Source organism: Mauremys reevesii, linkage group 4 (assembly GCF_016161935.1).
Source record: "Mauremys reevesii isolate NIE-2019 linkage group 4, ASM1616193v1, whole genome shotgun sequence".
Lineage (NCBI taxonomy): Eukaryota > Metazoa > Chordata > Testudines > Geoemydidae > Mauremys > Mauremys reevesii.
In genome coordinates this window covers 48,595,435-48,614,063 of record NC_052626.1, presented here as the reverse complement: position 1 = coordinate 48,614,063, position 18,629 = coordinate 48,595,435, and the positions used below count along the sequence as shown (strand labels likewise).

Genomic DNA, 18,629 nt, shown 5'->3' with positions numbered 1-18,629 from the left:
ATGACTGGAAAAAGGCTAATGTAGTGCCCATCTTTAAAAAAGGGAAGAAGGAGGATCCAGGGAACTACAGGCCAGTCAGCCTAACCTCAGTCCCTGGAAAAATCATGGAGCAGGTCCTCAAGGAATCAATTCTGAAGCACTTAGAGGAGAGGAAAGTGATCAGGAACAGTCAACATGGATTCACCAAGGGCAAGTCATGCCTGACTAACCTAATTGCCTTCTATGAGGTGATAACTGGGTCTGTGGATGAGGGGAAATCAGTGGATGTGTTATTCCTTGACTTTAGCAAAGCTTTTGATACAGTCTCCCACAGTATTCTTGCCAACAAGTTAAAGAAGTATGGGCTGGATGAATGGACTATAAGGTGGATAGAAAGCTGGCTAGATCGTCGGGCTCAACGGGTAGAGATCAATCGCTCCATGTCTAGTTGGCTGGTTTCAAGTGGAGTGCCCCCAGCGTTGGTCCTGGGGCCAGTTTTGTTCAATATCTTCATTAATGATCTGGAGGATGGTGTGGACTGCACTCTCAGCAAGTTTGCAGATGACACTAAACTGGGAGGAGTGGTAGATACACTGGAGGGTAGGGATAGGATACAGAAGGACCTAGACAAATTAGAGGATTGGGCCAAAAGAAACCTAATGAGGTTCAACAAGGACAAGTGTAGAGATCTGCACTTAGGATGGAAGAATCCCATGCACTGCTACAGACTAAGGACCGAATGGCTAGGCAGCAGTTCTGCAGAAAAGGACCTAGGGGTTACAGTGGACGAGAAGCTGGATATGAGTCGACAGTGTGCCTTTGTTGCCAAGAAGGCTAACGGCATTTTGGGCTGTATAAGTAGGGGCATTGCCAGCAGATCGACGGATGTGATTATTCCCCTCTATTCGACATTGGTGAGGCCTCATCTGGAGTACTGTGTCCAGTTTGGGGCCCAAAACTACAAGAAGGATGTGGAAAAATTGGAAAGAGTCCAGTGGAGGGCAACAAAAATGATTAGGGGGCTGGAGCACATGACTTATGAGGAGAGGCTGAGGGAACTGGGATTGTTTAGTCTGTAGAAGAGAAGAATGAGGGGGGATTTGATAGCTGCTTTCAACTACCTGAAAGGGGGTTCCAAAGAGGATGGATCTAGACTGTTCTCAGTGGTAGAAGATGACAGAACAAGGAGTAATGGTCTCAAGTTGCAGTGGAGGAGGTGTAGGCTGGATATTAGGAAAAACTTTTTCACTAGTAGGGTGGTGAAGAACTGGAATGGGTTACCTAGGGAGGTGGTGGAATCTCCTTCCTTAGAGGTTTTTAAGGTCAGGCTTGACAAAGCCCTGGCTGGGATGATTTAGTTGGGGATTGGTCCTGCTTTGAGCAGGGGGTTGGACTAGATGACCTGAGGTCCCTTCCAACCCTGATATTGTATGATTCTATGACTCATGCACATAAATGTTAGGGTGATAGAGCTGTATATTATTTTCTGATAGCTCTCACTTTTTAATTTCTTTGCTTTAGAGTTTTGTCCACAATGTATTTCCAGGATTCAGATACTCTCTTAATTTTCTTGAGTCTCATTTGTGACACGTATATAACCACCATCCTTTAATCTCAAATGAAGAACTAGACAGGGATATTTACTGCTACTCTCTGGTTTGCAATGACCACTGAATCTCTGGCAACAGCAGTATGTACAGAACCAAATGATTTAAGAATTAATGTTTGGCTTTATGAACATACATCTTTTTTCAGTCACTGACAAGACACAAAATCATCCAGCATCTCTCACCCACAACAACATGGCCTATTCAAATAATATGGTGATCTCGCCAGACTCAATGTAGACATTCAGAAACCAGTAGCCACCACTATTAGCCATCTTTTCAAAAAGTTGTACTTAAAGACTTTCTATTGAAATGGTTGCCCTATGATCTAAATGTTTTGGTATGACAATCACTATCTATGCTTTGCTTTCCCCTTCTTTACTACAGAAAGTACAATTGGACCTTGCAAGATATGGTTAAACTTATATATTCACATAATTAAAATGAGCAAAAGCCCCAGGACTTTTATATCCCTTTCAAATATTAGTACTTTACTTCTTCGCTCAGCATAAGAAACTCCTAGGTAAAGTCATAAGGCAATTTTAAGGAAGAATAAAAGGCTTAAACTAAATATATTAAAAGTGATCTGTAGCGTTTCAAAACTGGAATGATATGATTCAGTTGTGAAATGTCATTCTGAACCATATGTGGATGTCAACATTTCCCTGTGCAGGACCCATTTAACAGAAAAATAGACAATGCATCCTTATAAGCTATTCCTATTACTTTCACACATAACCTCCTCCTAGTCCCATATCATACAAACACACTGATAGATCAAATCATTACTACAACAAAACATTACAAACCTGGAATAACATTTGAAAATGTATCAATAAGTTAATTGTACCTTTCTCATAGATAACTGAATGAATACATTCCTTACCAGACTGATTTCAAGACAACCAGTCTCTCTCATATTATTAGGTTAAACATAATTTTCATTTAACTAGCAAATTGTATATTGTCCATCTCCAACCAGAGGTGAAAGTATGCCGGTCCAGTCCGGTACGGTGTACCGGCAAGAGCCAGTACGCTCTGCCGGACCGCATTGGCTTCTGTGGTGGGGATTTAAAGGGCTCGGGGCTCCCTGAGCCCTTTAAATCCCGGCCCGCAGCTCCAGCGGCCGGGCTGGGGCCGGCATTTAAAGGGCTCCTCCAAACTCCCCGCTGCAGCGGGAAGCCCGGAGGAGCCCTTTAAATCCCAGCTCTGGCACGCCATGGCGGTCGGGCTGGACAGCAGAGAACTCAGAGGAGCCCTTTAAATCCTGCCCGCAGCTTTGGCAGCTGGGCAGGGGCTGGAATTTAAAGGGCCCAGAGCTCCACGGCAGCTGGAGCCTCGGGCCCTTTAGCTCACCCCGGGGGCTACCAGCCACCTCTGCAGCTGGGAGCCCCCTGGGTGATTTAAAGGCCCTGGGACTCCCAGCCACAGCTGGTGCCCCAGGGACTTTAAATCTTGAGGCCCCGCCTCTTCCGGATGAGGTTCCCCCCGCTTCCCCCCACCAGGACTCCGGCCGTACTGGTAAGTCCTGTGAGTTACTTTCACCCCTGTCTCCAACTCTTTGTAAATCTACTTACAGTTTTGCTCCCAGCCTGAAGCCAGCATCATAAAGCAGAATTTAAAGTTTATCATTAATCTCCAAATTCTATTTGTTCCTCCAATGGTGCACTCGATAAAATGTATGATACTGTCCCCCTTAAAAGTTTAGATACTGAAATGCAAAAGGAGGTTTGGAATGTCACTCTTAGGAAAGTCCACAAGCTTCAGTTTACACTGAGTATGTGCCAGTGCAGCATTGGGTTTTGAATGATTGTATCACTCACCTATCACAGCTAACAAAATCTGGCCGGAATTGGCTTCACTGTCCCAAGTGTCTTCTACCAAAAGTCACATTGTTTCATTACAAATGGGACTGCCTATTTACATAAGAACAAGGGAATATGCAATGAAGTTAAAAAGTGGCAAAATCAAAACTGATCCAAGGAAATACTTTCTTCCACAAGGTGTAATTAGATTGTGGAAGTCATTGCCACAGGAAGTCATTTTGGCCAAGAATTTATCAAGATTCAAAAAGGGATTGGACATTTATACGAATATCAAGAATATCCAGAGATCTCATAATTTAATGATAACAAAACATTTGGAATGGACATTCGACCTCTTGCATAAAGGTTTAGACCAGTCTGTAATTCCTAGAGACCAGGAGGAGACCCTTATAATGAGAAACAGTATGGTGCTGAGCACTCTGGCGCTAATTCAGCAAGTACTTGAAGCAGATAAATAGCACCACTGAGTTCAATAGGACTACTCAGATGCTTAAAGTTAAGCATGTATTTAACTCATTTGCTGGTTCAGCGCCCAGGTGTACAGTGCCTTGCAGGATTGAACTCTCTATGCTTAGGCTTGCTGGCATTGGTAAAATGGAGAGTAGTGAGGGTTGTGGTGGTTATATTTCTTTTAAGTTTCGGTTGTTGAATTAGTTACACTATTTTGTTTTCAATCTTTTAAACCATAAAAATACTCTTGTTCTAAAAACATCTGGATTGTGTAACATCAGTCCTTTATTCTTTCCTCTGCATTTTAAGGCCCTGATGCTGCAATGAGCACTGCATAGAGCCACATTGAGCCAGGTCCTCAGCTAGTATAGCTCTGCTGACCATATTGGAGCTCTCTGTAGGATTGGGGCATAAATGATTTGTATTAGGGATGTGGTCTACTGAAGATTCATTTTTTAATATCATCTGTGCCTAGTCAGAAGAGTGAGTTCTCATTACCTAATGAGTTGTGTTAATGGCACTGTTGGAATGCTCTTCGGAGAATCAGTTTACTTCACTGGAAAACCCCATTTAAAATGTTCTGATAAAAGCTGTGTGCGCTTCAATGGATGTTGAAAAGTCCCTGACTGTTTTCCCTTAGACTAGATGTTTTATTTTAAATAAAATGTCATTTACAAGAATTCCAAAGACACATAGCTTTCCCCCGGCAAGATTGCAATCACGCTGCAATTATATGGAACAGACACTGAAATGATGATGGTGGCATCTCACTTCTGTACTTTACTGCTGCTATGATCCAATGTATTTCAGCAGCAAGCAATTTTCCCTGTGTTTTGTATTCATCAGAGGTGTACATTAACACGCTGTCACTTCTGTCAAATGTAGTCAATTATTTGTTTTTCACACTGAAGAATGTATTTTAACCTGCAAAAAAAATTACCACTATTTGTAAGGGTGAAAGTTACCCCTGTGCAAATGGCTCTGAGGCCTTATTTGCCTCTTAAGTCCTTAGCCAGAGCCTTAAACTGTGCATACAAGTATTTCTGAAGGCCATCTGTGCAGGAGCAAATTTAATCCAATGTGAATTTGACCCAGAAATATCCTCCATAGACACTTTGCTGACACAAGGTACCCATCCAGTTCCGGTCGGTTGGTGTATGTGTATGTATATATTTTTTATTTAGATTTGTGCCAATACAAAATAGCACCCATTACAAGCTCCTGGTGCCTTTGATAAGATAAAGCATTCTATTAATACGTAGATTGGTATTTACCCATTGATAGCACCACGTTGGTAGTGACACGAGTATAATAAAGACTTAATAAACCCCAGTGAAAAGAAATCACAATGGCATCTTCAACCGCTTCTCAAATGTGGTATGTGCCCCCTGTGGACCTGTGCTTGTTTACTAAGTAGAGATAGTGACTGCCCCTGGAAATCAAAGCATATGGTTCATAATGCATTCTATATAAGAACATAAGAACATATCTCCTTTTCTTTCTCAAATATAAAATTCTATTATGTTTGTTATTAGAATAGAACCTGGGGCTAAGTTCTAGAGTGGAAAGAAAGGGTAATCTTTTTTTTTTCTAGTCATAACATCATGAGAACAAAAAAATACTGAAACAGCTACTTTAGTAAAGGAGAAAAGAATGTATAGAGAAGTTTCAAAGTATCCATGAGAGATTTGGATAATAGTGAACATAGAATTATAAAACTGTAGGGCCGAAAGGGGTTATTTAGTCCATTCTACTATGCTGAGGGAGGATTATGGGAGGCACCTTAAAAACTATGAATATGTTACCGTCCCTATTTTTTGCATGTATTTGGTTTGCAAACATCAATAGTATATTGTAGCTTGGAATGTAATATTTACACTTCCTGCTGGTAGAAGATTTCGCTCCTTGTACATCTCTAAAAATGCATTGTATGACAAAAAGAGAACAATCTGGATGCAGCAATTTACCGCCCACTGGGACTTCCTTCTGCATATCCTCAGTGTTTTAAAGCTACACATCAGCAATGGAAAACTGTGCACATGGCATTTATTGACCTACACTAACTCTTCAGTCACTGAACAAAACTAACCATTCGTCTTTTTTTGTCTAGTTTGTATTGAGCCTGCACCTTTCTGCTAGGGTGACCAGATGTCCTGATAAAATCGGGACTGTCCCGATTTTGAGGAGTTTGTCCCGCGTCCCGACCAGAGTGCAGTCAGGACGCCATTTGTCCCAATATTTTGTTTCCTGGTCTTCGGTGGCAATTCGGCAGAGAGTCCTTCAGTCTCGGATGGTCTTCGGTGGTATTTTGGTGGCGGGTGCTTCTGTCTTTGGCAGCAAGGTTTATTACCCCCCGCCGAAATACCGCCGAAGACCGTCCACGACTGAAGGGCTCTCTGCCGAATTGCTGCCGAACTCCCGGACAGGTGAGTGTAAAAAAAAAAAAAAAAAAGTCCCTCCTGTGGCGGTCCCAATATTTTCCCCTTAACATTTGGTCACCCTACTTTCTGCACAGTATACAGTGGAACAGTCCATAAGATCAAAGACTCATGCCTGAACACAATCTTGTTCCTGGCATGGCCTGCCATGATCTTTTCTGTATGAGTGCTTTGATGCAATAGAAGGAGGCAGAAAAAAAAAAAGATTGGAGAACTGAAAACTGAGAAAGAGCAAGCAAGAAATCCAATGATCAGGCTCCACAAAACAAGCAATTTCTTCTATCTAGGCTTCTGCATTAAAACTAATATACAAATTCTGCATTTCTTCATTACCATTAGTGTTTCAGTTAATATCTCTGTTGTATACATTACTGGAGACCTCACTCACACTTTTCTTTGGAAACCCCATTGAAAGCAGAAGTAACCCAGTCTGAGACCAAGACACAGACTCTACACAATTATTCTGGCAATGAGGACAACATACTCACCAACTCACCCAAACCAGTACTAGCCCATTGGCATAATGGGAGCTTTACGCCGATTCCACCGATTCCCCGGAATCAGGTCCTGCGCTGAAGAGGGCCCCACACCTAAGGGGGCCCCGCTCCAGGGGTCTTTGGCGGCATTTCAGCGGCGTGTGTGTGTGGGGGGGTCTTTCGGTGCTGCGGAAGACCTGGAGCGGACCTTGCCGCCTAAATGCCGCCGAAGCCCCGGACCTCCGCCGAGTATTCCAATTGGGCCCCACAGGTCATAAAGCCGGCCCTGATTCTGCAACACCATGTAGGAGACCTGGTTTCAGCTACCAGCCTCTTACTCCCTTGATTGGCAAGGGGACGTGAAGGCAACATGTTTGTCCAGATGAAGACGGGCATGCCCTGGTTTACTCAGTAATAACTGTTCTGGGTAATTGAAGCTCAGCTCTGATGGACTCCAAAGGCAGTCCCATCCAATCCTCTTCTGCCAGAAGAATGGTGGCCAGGATGTGAGACTGTGAGAGTGGGGATGACAGATGAGAGAATGTAGGGGAATCCACAGGACTCTGTTAGAGACAGATATGGGGGACTCTGAAAAGAAAAACATTACATGCATGCACCAGAAATTCAGTAATCCCAAGGACCACTGAAAATGGAGTCACAGCTGAGATCAGTGGGAAGAGATCATGGAAAGTAAAGTGAGGATCTTTCAAATTTGAGTAGCAGCTCCTGTGTATGACAAGCCTCTATTATTGTTTTTTGTCTGTTTGAGAATTCAGTTGTTCTTCAGTGATCACTAGTACTGTGACTACTAGGGTTGTGACTTGTTATAGTTAGATGCCAAAGTCTCACAGTGAATATTCTTTGATTTTGGGTGTTGATCCAATTGAATTGATATGGCAATGACTGTAGTATCCTTAGGTTACCATCATTAGAATAATAGAGTAATTTATTATGTACACCCTGAGGATAGAGATAAGTGTTTATAAACAGTTGCAAAAATTATCTTATATACATTGAAAAGCATGGGGAATAGTCCTTATTGTCAATTATAAGTATCTGCTTGTGGGGCTAGGGCTGCAGCAATAGCAGCTGACTGGTTGCACAATGGGCTACAATGTATGAACTCCAAGTTTTATGGTAATTATGAGACTGTTATTCTCTAGCCAAGAAGAAGCATTGAGTGTTGAAAAGGATAATGCTTTCAGCTGGAGGGGAGTGGCCCCCAAATATGATAAATAATGGATTAAATGACAGGTGTCTCAGAAGAGACCGTCTATCTGGTTACATGGTTATATATATTTTTACCCAGCTATTAGAGGTGAGCAGGAGTTGACAATATAAGGAGAAAATAAAAAAAGCTTAAAATTAAGTGGATTTGTCCGCACCGCATTACCTTCTGCCTTAGGACGTGATTTTAGGTTTTAGCTACACTATATCTTAGGTCGATATAACTTGTGTCGCTCAGGGGTGTGAATAAGCTACCCTCTGAGTGTTATGTAAGTTACACTGACCTAAGCACCAGTGTGAACGGTGCTATGTTGGCGGGAGAGCTTCTGCCACTGACATCGTTACTGCTGCTTGTTGGGGGTGGATTAATTCGAGTTCTCTCCTGTAAACTTAGAGTGTCCACACTCGCAGCGCAGCTGCAGCACTCTAAGCGTAGCCATAGCCTGAGTCTTTCTTTACTCAGGGGAAATTCCCATTAAAGTCAATGGAAATTTTGCATAAGAATGTCAGCACTGGGTGTCTATAATAACTTCATAGGATTATTATTGGTCCATAGAACTTCATAGGATTATTATTAGTTATTTGTGGTAGCACCCTCTATGTGCTAAGCAATTTGCATACACATAAGAAGGAGAGTCGCAGCTGCGAGGCAATCCAAAAACAGACAACAGATTGGATGCAGGGGGACATATAATCTGAAAGCTGAAACAAATCTAGTATCATTTTACACAGCAAAGAACACTCCCCAAGCCTCTCCTCCTTCAAAATCCTCCTCAAGATCCACTTCTAGTAGAATGTCAACAGCGACCTCCCTACTGATAACAGCTAGATACATGGCCTATAGGGACTTCCGATACTTTTCTTGCTGATCTGTGTAGGTACTCCATATCTTACAATTTATTACAATAAATACCTGATTTGAAATAATCTAGCTATGCTCACCTCTGGCCTATTGTAAAAAAATGCTCTTATTACGGTTTCCTTCATTCTCTCTCTCGTGTTCTTTCAGATTGTTTGTTACAGCCACTTGTTGCACCTGGTCTTAATCCGCTTGTATGCTGTTTGGGGCATGGATCATCTTTTACTCTCTTTGTACAATATGTGAAACAATCAGGTTCTCTTACTGACAGGGGTCTGTGGCAGTGGTGCCCACCTCCATATTGTGTGGTGAAGCCACTGCCTTAGTTTCTACCTGCTGGAAATAGTTTTGGTTTAGCCTGTCCACCAAAGCAGAAAAAGTCGCCTCTTTCTGAAGTAACTAAAGGACTCTTGCGCAAATTCTGCAGTTCTTCTTCCCTCTCAGGGGTATGATTTAGTTTAGCAAATGATAAGCTTCAGCTTCTGCTTTCCTGTCACACTACGATGTTGTACAACATCTAATTTTGGTAAAAGCTAATTTTGGAATCTGTTTTTTTTTTAAATTCTCGATATGAACATTTGTACTTTTCTTGCTGTTAACTGTAGTAATTTTGCTCAAACCTCATACCCATTTTCAAATTTGGTTTGCCCCATTATTTGCTCCTCAGCTGAAGGCCTAACAGTGAAATGCACTCCACAGCAGAAGGACCCTGCACATGACTCTATCCCCTACATGAGATAATTTAAAAGACATAAGTTGGGAAATAAAACTGCTTATAGAACCAGTGTTCTGTGGTGAATATCACAGTTATTGAGAGTTTATTATACACATTCTCTGTGTATCAGATGGGAGTGAAGTCTGAGGTCCAGCAGTCCATACAAATTATACAGAATAGGGCCAAACAGCAGTAGAAATAACTCATGCAGTGGCTGTTGTGCCAGCAGACCTCCCTACATTGGTACAGAAATTCTCCCAACACTGGCTGCAGAGAAAAGCTAGGCTGATTTCCTCTTTGTATCAGCATTTAAAAAAAGGAATCTACAATGATGTCTACTCAACCCAAATAACACAACTTCTTACCATTAAAAGACCTAATCCAAAAACCTGCCTATCTATCATCGCTTGTAGGCCAAGTGATCATAGAGGGTTTCTGCAATGTAAAGTGAGAGTGAGTAATTCTGAAAACACTAAGGTTGTTGAAAAGAACAAATTTTTTTTGTCTACTTAGATAGAGTTAAATGCCTCTGAATACAGACTTCTCTAATAGATTAATCTATAAAGATGGCACATTCGAAATGTTGGGAAACACCTCAGCAAAAGTCTAATCAGAAGCCCACTGAAGTCAACAGAAGTCATTTAGTGGGCTCTGACTCATGCTCAAAGGTTTTGATTCTGCCCCATTAAAGTTAAAGTATGTTTTTCCACATTGACTTGAACTGGGAGCAGGATAAAGTGTGTTATCCTGCCCACAATGAAGTCAATGTCAAAACTGGCAGACCTAACGCTCACTCCAAAGAGTTACTGCTAGCAGTTTAAGAGCAGAGAAAGCTGAACACAGAGAGGGTCTGCTCTCCATGGTTTAAAAAATAGAGGGAATAACAGGAAATAAGATTTTTTTCCCCTTAGGTTACCTGAAATAATAAACCTTCATGCTAAAAAGTGAAAGAGATCAAATGTACTTCTACTTTAGGAGAAATGAAAGAAACAACAGAAAAATCTCATATATTCATCTTGTCTCCAGAGTAGAAATATGTAATATAATAATTTTTTTAAAAAGTCTATTAATTATGCAGTATTTGTTCAGTATATATTATTATGTTACTAGCTTTGACAATACAGGTGTAACTCGACATGTCAATAAAAGTAGCTGTATAAAAGGAAGGGTTCTTTGACCTAAGTGCTGTGGCAATGAATGCGTTATAAATATCTAAATAGTTTAGACTTTTGTAGTTCTGTAGATTTTCTTTACATAGAATCATAAAAACGTAGGGCAGGACGGGACCTGAGAGGTCATCTAGTCCATTTCCTAATGCTTAAGGAGGGCCAAATAAACCTAAACCATCCCAGACAAGTGTTTGGCTACATGACCTTGCTTCTAAGTATACTTTGTACTGAATATTTTTAAAGTAGCAAGAAGTATGAATTTAATTGAAGGATAATATACGACAGTGCCCTCATCAAGAATAAATTATTGTAGTGAAGTAATGGAGTCAATAGAGGCCTTCCAGTCTCCTCAAAATCCATTGACAGGCAGAGTTTTACTTTGATTTAAGGGGCAGGGATGAGGAGGCTAAAGTCAAAAGCCATAACCTAGACTGGCAATAGGGACCCTGTTGTGTATGCCTATCTTGCCTTTGTGCTCTGCCACATCAGGCAAAGGATAGACTGCGTAGTAGATGAACTTTTTGAATCTGGTAACGTTTATATTACATTAGAGTTTCTCATCACGGTGTAACAGCAGTGGTGCCAGACTGCTGAACATATGTCTCACTGCTAGATTATGTTGTCTAGCTGGAGCTGAATTGCTGAGGTGGGTTAATGGGCCACGTTTCTCGATCTCTATTGCCCAGATGTGACAAGGAAAGCGAAATAGGAGTTAGTGATGATAGAAAGTATTTCCCCTAAAAAGGAATCTCCATATCAGTGAGTAAGTGAATAGTGTCACTGGGAACTTTACTTTGTCTCTCATGAATTGGAGAATTTCTGCTTGATGATCCAATAATACCAGTTAACATAATAGGAATTCTCTTGTTCAGAGTTATGGCAATAAGAAAAATGATGAGCTACAGTGGCCACACTTAAAAAGTTGTTTATTTCCATAACATTTTTTTTTCTATCTCACTGTCAGCACTATAAAATGCTCCTTGCACAAGCTGCGATATAAACAAAGGCGACATCTTTTCCAGTGGTGCGCACCAGATGGCAGCTTTATCACCATGTCATACACATTTCCCATTCTCCATTGAGCTGTGTTTATCCTGGACACATGAGCTTTCTCATAATTGAATAGTATATTCTACACTGCACTAATGTATTACTCAGCTTTTTCCCTTTTGTTGGAGTCTTGTTGCTTGTTGTTTGCAGCTTGTGCACTGGGGAGGTTGGGGCTCTTCCAGTTGCTGACTGAATTTCTCAGGCTTCCACTGTTCCTAATGATAGTTACTTGTTAATATTCTTGCTAAGCACATAAATTATACATAACAACACTTTACTGCAGGGAGAAACACAACATGCCTTGGGTTTCCCTGGCCATTGTTCTTCCTCAAAGACAAACATTCACAGAAAAAGAGCCCAACTTCCATTCTTCAATCACACCCTTCCTCTCCATGCAGTATTAAGCTGTATTTGTCTCCTGTAACATTTTTTTGCATGGTGTAGCCCAGTGGGACAGCTTACCTGTATTATATTCGTTGCTTTGTTATCCTGCTTTATTATATTTAGTAGTAATGCAAAGAACCTACAGGCTTTTATCCTGTAAGATTTGGCTTTAGTAGATAGTGTGAGGCTTGTGGCCTATAACCTTTGGTAATAATAAGTTATAGGGAATTTAAAGTAGCATGCAAGAGGGGGAATTTTGTCCAGAATACTGACATCAGCCACCCACAGAACATAGCTGACACCAGCACAGAACATCACTGACACCAGCATCCGGAAGGTTCCGGACAGAACCTCCAACCACAAAGGTGCCATGACAGCAAATTGATGCGTATGCTAATAGGGTAACATCATACATATACTAACCTATAAAAAATGGACACCTTAAGGGGAGGAAATACAAATAAGGACCTCTATTGAATATGCATTGGTCATGGCAGCATCAGCGTAACCTACTATAAAAGTTAATTCCCAGGGTCAGCAGATAGACTGGAGAGATGTAGACCTTGGGAGGGGCCAGAATGATGGCCACTGGGGAAGTTGAGGATGATGTTGGTGATGGGAAAGATAATGGTTAACATTCCAGGGTGTAAGTATGGCAGTCCAAATGTACTTTCTGTATTATCTCTATTTGCCTTGTTGAGTTTAAGTGTGTGTATAACTTCGCTAAATTATTAATAAATTATATATTTGATGCGAGTGTTGCACCTGTGCACATCGAGGTTTCCAAATTATATGATAATTACTGGGCCTGATCTTGGGACAAGAACCTGTTAATCCTCAAGTTACAATTATATATACCCAACTTTGGGTCAGGCTACAATGGTGATCAGCACCTTTGACTACCCCTTCCCCTGAGCTATATTCATGTTTCAGCCTCCCTTCCTTCCTTCTTCCAGCACTTCTAAAAGCAGTTCAGAATATAGTGTGCAGCTATTCTCAGCTACAAGTTACATGTTTATATTCAACCACACCTACATCCACACATAGTGGTGCTGGAAGTAGGGGTGTTGGGGGTGCAGCAGCATCTTCTGGCTTGAACTAGTTTCCTTTATATACAGTTTTGTTCAATGGCTCTCAGCACCACTACTATACAAATTGTTCCAATGCCACTGTGTACACAATGCAGATTTTAAATCTTTATTTTAAAACAAAAATGGAAATTATGTTAATACTAATTTCCCTTGTGTTTGGCCTGGGGCAGGATGAGCCTGCTTTGTATTTGGGGTGTATAATGGATCACATGCTGAAGCCTATCTTCCTATAACATTGCCAGAAGTCCTGCTTTGCAATAATATGGGTAGGTCTATTATATTTTTATCATTTGCCTGGGACTTTCCTCTTCACCTTTCTCTTTTGCTTTCTGTTCTTAATAGCCATCTGGTTATTTCCTGGGACTGTCTCTTCTGGGCAGGCTTGTACAGCCCAGGCTGCCACAGCTTTACTGCTGTTGTTATTTGAGCTAGCTGGATCAAAGCTAGCTTGGGTACATCTACATGGACTGCGATCGCAGCTCTGATTGCAGTACAGATGTACCCTCAGTAATGCACACACAAGGGTTATGTCCGTATGGCCCATTTGTGTGATAGCTCCAAAATTTTGACTTTGACTTTTGACTTTGATTATTTTCTCTGGGATATTTGTGTCTCAGCATCAGCATCCTCTTCAATCTTATTCACCTTTGTGACATCCACCAGAAATCTTCCAAAGCCAAAAAAGACACCATAGCGCTGCAATGGTCTTGCTCAATGTTTCCATGTTGTTCACACTCTGTTCTTTGAAGAAAGGCTCCTGGAGGTCTCCTCTCAGGAATAATCTCACATACAAAGTCACTGTGCAAAGTAGCAGGGTGGATATGAGGCAACATCAGTCACCTTTTTATTTTGGCTGGGATTTTCAAAGGAGCCTCAGGGAGTTAGATGCTTAGTTGCATGGAATTTGCCATTGGAAATTCAATAGGATTTGTGTGTCTAACTCCCTTAGGCTTCTTTGAAAATCCCAGCCTTTATTTGTGACATGTTACTAACTTGTATGCTGATTGGCCACCTGTCTTTAAAAGGTATTGTCCTTGCAGACCTCAGAGTCAATCCTGGCTGAAATTGCTTGACATCCTCTCTATCACATCATTATCACTAAAATCAACAGCATTCTTATCCATCTCTGGAAACAGTGCAGAGACTGTGAAAGTAGTACCAATGAAATCACTAATTGGCGATCTCTAGAATGGACGTAACCAGGGCCGGCTCCAGGCACCAGCTAAGGAAGCAGGTGCTTGGGGCGGCCAATAGAAAGGGGCGCCACTCCATTGGCTATAGGGGTGCCATGTCCGGGTCTTCGGGGATTCGGTGGCGAATCCCTCAGTCCCTCTCTTCCCCTTTGAGTTGCCACCGAAGAGGAAAAGAGGGAGCGAAGGACCCACCGCTGAACTGCTGCCAAAGAATGGAGTGGCACGCTTGAGCTGCACAGGTTTCTGTAGTAAGGCCATGTAGAGTACTGCAAAAGAAACTACAGGGACATCAGCCCTCAGGGGTGTAAAATGCATGATGCTTTGTCCTTGGGCAGCAGCTGAATGGGCAGTGTGACCTCTCAGCAGGACACCCCATAGTGAAACAGAGAGGCTGTGGACACTTTTACTTTCTATGGCCTGGCAAATACACAGCAGGGGAAAAAATAGTTTGGGGTTAATTAAAAGCTAAAAGCAGCACTTACCAGTATAGGAAATTCCATCACCACACAAGAATGGGATGGGACATCCCGCACTGCTGCATTGTTCACTCCACGATAGGGAAGGCAGTATTAAAAAACCCAAAGCTGATAACAATTCCATGGGCTCTTAGTGAATCAAAATACAGCTTTGGAGAGATACTGTTTTACAAGGTTGTTCCAACAGCCGGGGCATGAAAAGATGGACAAACATGGCTGCTCTCTGCCATCCTATGCAACTGGTTGCCTTAGTAACCAAGAGATAGTTCCGCTGAAGAGCACCAGTGTGGGTCAGTTAATATATTTCGTGGAAGGCCCCCAGCTAGCAGTGGGTGCATGATTGCCACCTGCAGCTCACGGCAGAATATGGGGCTGCACTGATCAGACCAAGGGCACTGAAAGCACAAGTATCTATTTGTGATCGTTATAACGCTTCTGTGTACAAAACTGAAGGAAAAGTAGATCTGCGTTGCTTTTCTGCAGCAGGAAGCGTTCTGTCAATAGTGGCTGTTGTAGCTAGCTTATGTGAGGTCTGTGGAATAGATGCTCTAGAAATAGCTTAATTTTTATAGTTAGCATTCATTTTGAATATTTATTTATTATTGTATCTATTTTTGTTTGCCTCTTTGAGAATAAGATAAGGGCAAACTGACTGAGCTACTTACTGCAGGGGCTAGAGAGTGGGAGTATGGGAGTGCCGCTCCAGCAAGGGGAGGCTGGCCTGTAGCTAGGCCCTGAGGAGGTCTCTGTCTGCAAGAAGCTTCTAAAGCAAAATATTTGAATACCCAGGATAAACGGTGTTCTCTTTAAAAAGCCGAGTCTTGTGATTCAGCGGGTTCATCTTAAAACAGGATTTCGATGCCATACTATAGCATGTTACTAAATTTTAGCACTGTAAATGCATCTATCTCAAGGGCTTACTTTTTCCCAGCCTCATAAAAGCTACTATGAAAGAGCCTGTGGAGGTGGTAAACTAGTTTTAGTGACTCAGGCATTTTCTCTACAGTACATTGTTTGCAATCCACCAAGTGCAATTAACTCATGTTTTAAGGTCTGTGGATAAATAATCCTTTTCATTTAATCTGCTTGAATATCACTGCAAGGGTTTTCCTGTCTCAGAACAGTCAATAGGACTGGGTGGTTGAGTACTGAATGTTTCTCAGCCTTTTATTATTCACTTACAAAGACCAGTTGAATATCTGTGGTATAATGAATATACAGCATGACGAGCACTAACAAATAGTCACATCTGTAGGGCTTTCAGTTTTAACCATTTATTTTTCAAATCATTTAAAAAACCGAAAACTTTTGTTTTCCAGTGATGTATTTGCAATGTCTGCTGAGCCTAAAAACTGATTGAAAAAAGTATCTGTTTTATATTTTTGGGTATCAATAATTTTTTAATTACAAATTCATTTTGTAATTAATTTAGCGTCACTTATTTGATATTACTTTTACTTGTATAATAGCTCTTAGCTCATTCATTCAGTTTTTCATTTATAGATCTCAGTGTGCTTTACAGAGGCTTTGTTAGCCCCATTTTGCACACTAGAAAACTGAGGCACAGATTTCAAGTGACTGGTTTTTGTCACGTCAAACAATGGCACAACTGTGAATAGAACTCAGGTCACCCAATTTTCAGTCATGTACCCTGGCCACTGGACTACACTGCTCAATAGAGTTGAAACAATATACAAATTCCACTGCAAAGTCAATAAAATAAAATATTTATTGATATGTCTGCTGTTTTGGCACATTCTTGTTGGTAAGTATCAATTTATTATTACAATTAAAAGCCCATGGTATAAATACATGTGCATATAAGAATAATCTAACCTATTTAAAAACAAAACAATACTAGTAGGCCCTGATTTTCAAAAGTGGCTAGTGATTTTCAGTATTTCAGTTTTTGGATACCCAACTCTTTAAAAGGATCTGATTTTCAGTCAGTGCTGAGCACCTGCCCCATGAAAATCAGGCTCCTCTAGGCTAGCTCAAATTGGGCACTAAAAACTTGAGGCATCCCAAAGACACTTACCAATTTTGAAAATTATAGCAAATCAACTATAATCTGCAGTGATGGTCCAGAACACAATAGTGTTACTACGTGGCTTTTGGATTATTTTTCTAAATACTGTAGTGTTTTGTACAAGAATGTTTAGACAGACGTTCTTTCCTTTTTTGTGTAAGAACCATTTGCTCTTTTGAGGTTCAAGAGATTGTCATTTTGATGTTGAATTGACATCTGGTCTCTGTGTGACTGGATGTCTGTAGGTAGAATTGCTGTGGAAATGCATCCGTTACGTATGTTAGATACAGTTTTGTCTCATAAAGTTATAGAGTTATTATAGATAAAATATTTATGCAGACACAAATCCTGATTGATATAAAATGCACCCTCTGCATTTTCAAATTGGACTGTGGGGATTTAGGGACGCCAATCCCATTGACTTTAATATAAGATGTACCCCTTAATACCACTACCCAGCTTTGAAAGTGCAGGGGCAATCTCATCCCAAATTATTTTATAGCACCCAATTCTTGAGAGTTTTCAATGTGAAAGTGATTTTCTCTGAGAAATGCATGCCATAGACAGACTATTTGGGACAGGTAAGGGAACAGCCCTTAAAAGAGAAGTTAGTGCACTAGAAATATTGAGATCTACATTCCCAAGATTTCTGATTATGGAATTGTACATTCCAGTAGTGATTAACCACTCTGTAGGGACAGATGATGAGATGAGAGGTCACAGTGGTGTTATCCTCAATGTCCTTCTACTGCTGGAAAACATCAGTGGGATAGCAAGGGTGGGCTTTAAACAGTTCAAAGAAGAACATCCTTGTATTCAAACAAAGATTAGTATCAACAAATACATTCATTATTGAATGGAACTGAGTTGACTTGGCATCTATTTCCCATTGTTCTGTTTTCACTGAATCATAGAAGTGTAAGGCTGGAAGGGACCTCGAGAGGTCATCTCTTCTCCAAACACTACCCAGGGTCAAAGCATGGCCAGTACCTAACCCCTCTATTTCCAGAGGGCTAGACCAGCCCACACTGAAAGTGGAGAGCACAGGCACCATGCTAGTCTATAGCTGCTAGTAACACTACCTTCCCCAAATGAGAAAGGTCATAGCCCCATGCTCTCTCCTCGTGCCCCAGAAGAAGAGGGAGTGCACTCTGCACCCTCTAAAAGAGAAGTGCAGTGTCTGGACCCTCCAGAACAAGTCTACTGAGCTGGCTATGAGGCTGTCCTTAACACCTTTCAAAGTGGTCAGTGGCATAAAGCCACACAATCTGCCTCAAATAATTTTTTGTGTCAAGTGACTTTGGGTTTGCATTCAAGTTTCTTCATGTTGAAAAATAAAAGGAGAGATAGGAATGGAACGTGGCAGGCAGCTGAACAGGCCGGGGAGACCTCTGTTCAAATCTTCCAACATGCAATGGCAAATACTCTCAGAACAGTGTACTGGTGTCTATGTGTTTAAAGCCACCATATTGTTGTAACCTGAGAACCTGCCATTGCCTGGTGCAAGAGCAGTAACTTCACAAGCTGTTATCTGTTACAGTTTTTGTAGTAATGTCAGATTAAACCTGAACCTGTGTGTGCAGCTGGGATTACATTTGACAAGATATCTCCTCTCAGATTGCATGTCCTTGCTGAGTTTACTGGAGTTTTTATTTTAAAA

General features: G+C 41.3%; 1 protein-coding gene and 1 long non-coding RNA gene across 2 annotated transcripts in view; one reads left to right on the top strand and one right to left on the bottom strand.

The window, feature by feature from the left end:
* Positions 1-11,655: 11,655 nt before the first annotated feature.
* On the bottom strand, positions 11,656-12,509 carry LOC120404428. Its single transcript, XR_005597979.1, has 2 exons — positions 12,259-12,509; positions 11,656-12,011 (listed from the first exon to the last, which is right to left on the bottom strand). It is a non-coding gene; the product is annotated as an uncharacterized LOC120404428 (long non-coding RNA).
* A 104-nt stretch (positions 12,510-12,613) lies between these two features.
* Positions 12,614-18,629, top strand: part of ARHGAP5 (Rho GTPase activating protein 5) — a 172,215-nt gene continuing 166,199 nt past the window's right edge. Inside the window, exon 1 of the mRNA XM_039536939.1 lies at positions 12,614-12,826. The gene's annotated coding sequence lies outside the window, so the exon portion shown is untranslated. The remainder of the gene's footprint in view (positions 12,827-18,629) is intronic.